This window comes from Meriones unguiculatus, chromosome 9 (assembly GCF_030254825.1).
Source record: "Meriones unguiculatus strain TT.TT164.6M chromosome 9, Bangor_MerUng_6.1, whole genome shotgun sequence".
Classification (NCBI taxonomy): Eukaryota; Metazoa; Chordata; class Mammalia; order Rodentia; family Muridae; genus Meriones; species Meriones unguiculatus.
Window position 1 is genome coordinate 2,901,215 of NC_083357.1, and position 5,888 is coordinate 2,907,102.

The following is a 5,888-nucleotide window of genomic DNA, read 5'->3' on the forward strand; positions in this document are numbered from 1 at the left end:
TCCTCCTTCCTGCAAGCCGGAATGCCAACTGATACTGGAACTTGGGTATCCCTCTTTGAGCCAAGAGTGGAAGCTACTTACTAAGAAAGGCAGAGCAGAAAGAGGAAAGGTGCGTGGCTCTCTGATGACTTGAATGCCGCTCCGTCCCAGACCCTCCGTCATTCCAGACTGCTTATCTTCAGACTTCTTTTATATGAGAGACAAATAAGCTGCTATCTTGTACTGTTACTGCGTAGCTCACTCTAATTGGTGCAGGTGCGAGCAGCTGAATACCTGCCAGTCTCCGTTCTCCCCTTTAGCCAGACATCGGGAGGGGCAGGTGTTCCAAGGCAGTGCCTCTGTCTCTGGCAGTATCTGCAATACTCTCAGGCTTTTTTTTTTTTCACATTAACAAGATGGCGTCAGCAGTTCCAAACATTCACACTTCGAGAGGTGGCTGAGACGGCTGGAGAGGGCCAAAGGTGCTCTCTTCAAACGCTCGAAGGCAAACCTTCTCTGGAACTCCAGTTGGCTTCCTCAGGGCTTCTTCTCAACCAGCATCTTAACTCAAGGGAGGCTGGGGCAGCACAGCGTGGGTTGCTTGACCTCTAGAATGAACAAAGCCTGGTACTGGTACTGGTTCCTTATTGGGTAGCTCTATTCACCGACACCTTTCCAGGGTCACTGTGATTGACACTAGGTGACCCTATAGTGGAGTTTCTGAAAGATCTCTTTTGCTGCTCTGCCTAGGTAGAATCAACATCCTTGCACCCCATGACTGAAAAGGAGCCTCGGTGTATGTTAGGGCTACTTGGCTCCGGACAAGTATCAGAGAAGTGAGTTCAAGTTCATAGATTTGAGATACTTTGCGTCTGGTTCTCAAACTTGGCTATACCTCAGAGTCCCAAGGGGAGTTTTGCAAGTTGCCTGAACTACACAGACTAAATGTTCTGGAGTGCGACCTGGGTCCTGATGTTTCTAAGTGCTTGCTCATCAGTTCTGATGCTCAGTCATGAACAACAGCTGGCTCAGAGTCTGAGATGAATTAGCGTATTTGTCTTGGTGGTCCCTGTCCACTCCAGCTCTGAGTTTGGTGGACCTGTTGTTGGGATCAGTAAGCAGGCACCTCTACGGCCAGCCCCAAGGGACCTATCTCTCTCTCTGCGACCCCCTTCCCTCTTCCCCTAATAAACCTCCCACGTGGAAGCGATCTCGTGGTGTGATTTGTGAACCCGCCGTGTAGCCTTCACAGGCGCACAGGCGCACAGGCACACGCTTCCCAACATTGGTACATTTCCTAACCCCTGCTACAATAGTTTGGTGAACAAATGAATGTTTGAGGGCAAGAAGAAGGGAACAAAGTTGTTTGGTATCTCAGGCTCTGGGATCCCTACTCTGTTTCCTTGGCTGCTGCCTCCATCAGAACTTCTCTCTAAGGGCTCCTGGTTGCCTATTAACTCTGTCTTCTGACAGTCCCCAAGGGCCATGTGAACCCTCACATCCACTCCCTTTTTAAGGAAATCCAAAGCAGTCCCCACAAGAAAGACCCATGTGCAGAACCCCATCACAGCTTTGCTAGCTCTGACTGTAAGTCTGGCCCTCCCATCTCTCATCTGGCCACCAGCAACAAAACCAGACGAAGCATCCCTGAGAGATGTGTCATAGTCCTGGAGGGGGCTGTCCTTTGTCAGGGGAGGTGCAGAAAGGGATCCTGCCATCTTGGTTGGGTGGCATGGATTTCTGCTGTAAATGCAGCCTGTCTGGGAGATGCCCAGGTGCCGTGTTTCAGCAGCTCTGAAACCTAAAGCTCAGAAGGCTTTGAAATGCAAATATTTTGAAGGAAACATAAGGTAAACATGAGTGCTTATTTCCCCCTGATGAAAACAATATGCTGTTTGCTCTGAAATGTAAATAGGGTCTAGATGGCTTTTAAAGCAAGCCATGGCTCATATTTTTAGGGCCAGGGTAATCGTGTCCCTAAAATACTCTTGACAGCCTTCCCGCCCCACCAGCATCCAGCCACCCTCCTTTATGCCAGGCACCTCCCTCCCAGCTCTGCTGCCTTTTCCTACAAACACTCTACATCCACCTCCCCCACTCCCAACTTGAATACTCCCCTCCCCTCCTCAACTTTCGTCTGGTTTTTCCAATACTGCCCCAGAGTTCCTTTTGGATAGAAATGGGTAGGGTGGGGGCTTGTCTGTAGCCAAAGGCATTTTGCTGACTTGAAAGAGATTTTATGGTGCATTGAGCACTAATCAACTTTAATAAGTGTTTAATGCAGGAAGAACATTTTGCCCTGTAGCCCCAGGGTCCAAGCTGACCATTCCTGCTGGTGGCCCTCTTTTGGTCATGGAAGGACAGCCGCTGGGGCCTGGTGGTTAGAGTGGGTGCAGCGAGTGACAGCTGCAGAGAAAGGAATAATTAGCGATCTCAACCCCCCATAATGAGTAGCTCCATGATCCTTCTTGGAGCCATTAAGAACATCTATCTTATTAATGATCGTTCTCGACAGCCTCGGGCCCGGGTGCCCTATCCTCTCTCATGGGGCTCACGTTCTTTATCTGTGCACTGATGGGTGGTCATTTGTCATCTCCCTTAGTGGAGGGGGTCTGGGCCTTCTAGGCCCGCCACGGCCCTGGGACTGCTGAGAAGACCTGCAGCCATACCCCATGGGCCACTAACCCTGGATCTGTCTGCTATCCCCACCAAAGGGCATGGAACCCTACTGTAACCCTCATTTACGTCTGGAGGGTCTTCCACCTGTGGCATCCTCCCTCCCTTCTCCCTGCCGCTCACCTGTGGTTCTGTTCTCCTGAGCACGGTGCAGGTGCCTACTTAGAGGCTCTGGATGCTCTCCTGGTCCACACAGCTGATTCTCAGGGCTGGGACTGAAAAGCAAGCGTTTCTGTGCTTCTTTGGGTTTCTGGTGGGTCTGCACTGTGCCGCAGGAAGCATTTAGGGAGATTGCAGCCATTCATGGTCTAGTCTTTTCCAAGGCAAAGCTTAAGCCAAGAATTGCAGACAGCTATTTGTCATACAAGCCGCTTCTGCTTCTAAGATAGGGATCTAATTGGCCTAAAGATGCCTAATAATTAAAAAATAGACACATAAAATTCCATATTTGCTAGAAAAATGTAATTCTTGGACATACTAACTTGGTCATTCCACATGGTCAGATTTCATGGGCATCTGGTTTTAATTTTGACAGTGCACCCAGGCTCCACAACTCTCTATTGTCCATGCCTTATTTGACTTCCTCATTTTTATTATCTGCCTGTCCCCCGGTTTGGGTTAGAGGGAACTACTTAAGTCTGTGATTTTTTTTTTCATATGTTACCTGTAGATCTATTCTTCTAAAGCTATAAAATAAGGAAAATCAGAGTTAACTGGTGCAGATCTCATACCTTGGAACCCACTTCTACCTCAGCTGTCTTAAAGTTTGCGGCAATCTTGAACACAGTTTGTAAGTTATTCTCACTCAGGTCAAGTGAGTAGCAGCATCCTGATGACCATGGAACACAGCAAAACATGTCCTATTGGAACCAGGGTCTTGGAGGTCGGAATTAGCAAGGCAAGAGAAGCCTTGGCTAACGGTTGTTTCCTGGAGGAGTAGCGTGGACACAGCTTCTCACATTGCATGCGTGCAGACAGCAGCGTGCCTGTCTGACCCGTGCTTGTTCCCACTGTGTGGATCTCCCCCTTCTTGTCCTGTTCTCCAGAAGGACCACACACATGCAGCTGCTCATGTGTGTGCCCATCTCTAGCCACTCAGCCCTAGTCCCACCCCAGCCTTTCATCTCACACCCTGGAACCAGGGTTTAAAGGCAGGAAGACTCGCCCCTGCTCACCAACCCAACAGAACCTGTTGTGAGTGGTTCCTCCTAACCCAGTTTGACCCAGATTTGGATCATCTTTAAAGCGTGAGCAGCTTGTTTTAAAATCATTTTTAATAAAATACAAACAGATGAGCATATAAGATAGAACATCAATCTGAGCCTTCAAACAAAACAAGGGGACTTTCAAAGGGAACTAGAGATGACATCATTGCCTTGGTTAACACTTGTTCTTCTGAGTTGGGTCTTTAACAGTTTGCCTGTAAAGGGTAATTATCTAGGTTTGAGGGAGTACACCATCTCTTTTGCAACTGCTTAACTATGTTATTTTTAATTTGAAAGCAGCCATAGCTTTTAAGCTGTGGCCTTGTTTCAATAAAACTTTATTTGCAAAATTGTAGTGGGTTGGATTTGGCTGCTGTGGCCAACCCTGGCTCTGGTGTATGTTGAGTATTCTGCACTGTTCTTAGAGTGCCTTCGTAGACACATTTGGCAGCAGTGGCGGGGAAGGCTTTGGAGCTTTCTAGTATCAGGTCCCTGATGTCGACTATGCACAGCCCCCACTAGTTACAGACTTATTCCTGATTTCAGATATACTCTGTCCAAGCATTAATTTCCTCCAGAACCCCTGTCAGGGTTGAGAATTCCCAAGAATGGCCACAAGACACTAAGAAAGAGCTGGGTTGAAGTTCGCTGGAAAAGATTGTTGTACTCAGTTGGTGATGTCTGCCATGAGTTATGCAGGAAGACTTAGCAATCGTGTGATGTGCCCTGACTATTCTTCAAAAGGAAGATCTCTGTACCTGATATCATGTATTCCAAACAGGATTTAATCTTCCTAGGCTTTGTCTTCTAATCTGTGGTCATCCTGTGGCCTGTCTTGACTAGTCAGAAGAACGTCACTCTCTCAAGTATGGACTAGGTGAGTCTGGAGAGGAATCTTCCCTCGGTCTGGTCAAGTCTCCATGGCAATGCTTAATATTCATGGCCTTAAACTAAGGCCTACCTCCTGGTCTGGCCCCAAGAGGATGCTACTGGCTTTTTTTTTCTGAGTTGTCAGGTGGTACAGAAAGTAAGATGGCCATCAGAGGCTTTGCAGGAGGTAGGGAGCTGTGAGCAGATAACCAGGAGGGTTCCTACCAGGAGATGCTAAGGTGTATAAAAGGAAATACCCCAGAGAACAGCATAGGTGAAGGTTTCTGTCAAGAAGGGGAATGCGTGTTTTAGGAAATAGTGCTGTGATCACAGGCATGCACCACCATGCCTGGGTCAGAGACTCATTTATGGTGACACTAGAGCCAACTTCCTCATGATTTCTTCATGCTCAAGTCCTTTCCAGCCTTGGCCACTAGTACCTCTGGCACTAAACTGTAGGAAACTTGCCCTGTGCCCAATAACCAGGTCCTACTTCTTCCTCTGAGTCTTTGCACAGGTTTGTTCCCCTGGCTGGAGAAGTCTGGGAGACTTCACAGAAGATACGGTATTTATGAGCCACTGAAGGGGATTATGGGAGTATAGGGGAAAAGCATATAAAATAGCCTGAATGTTCATCTTCTACATGAGCAGAGCTCTGGTTGCATAAACAGGCCTGCAGTACTGTCTTAAGTGCTGCATAGGAGGAGGCACGGCCTCTCTGCAGTCAGGTAGAGACTCCAGAAATGCTCAGGCTGCACATAGCTCAGGCAGGCAGGAAGGCTTTGGGACCTGTGGTCCTTCTAGCTGTGAGTCACAGGCAACTGCTGATCCACAACTGCATTTGACCCACAAAGCTAGCAATTTCTTATGTGCCACCCTAATCGCCTCTCTGTGACTCTGTAAATGGGGTTAATAGCAGTTCCACTCTCAAAGGATTGTGGAGAGATTAAGTGAATTAACACCTGTGTGAGCACCTGGGCGGGAGCCCGAGCACAGCAAGCAGGCGATAACAATAGCAAACACCCGCTCGGAGCACCTACTATGTTCAGGAGCTGTCAAGTGTGCTGCCTTGTTAACTGTCAGTTTCGCACAGCATGCTTGCAGCAAGTACAACCCCAATGCTACAAGACAGGAGAAAGCTGATTTCCAGAGAGGCAA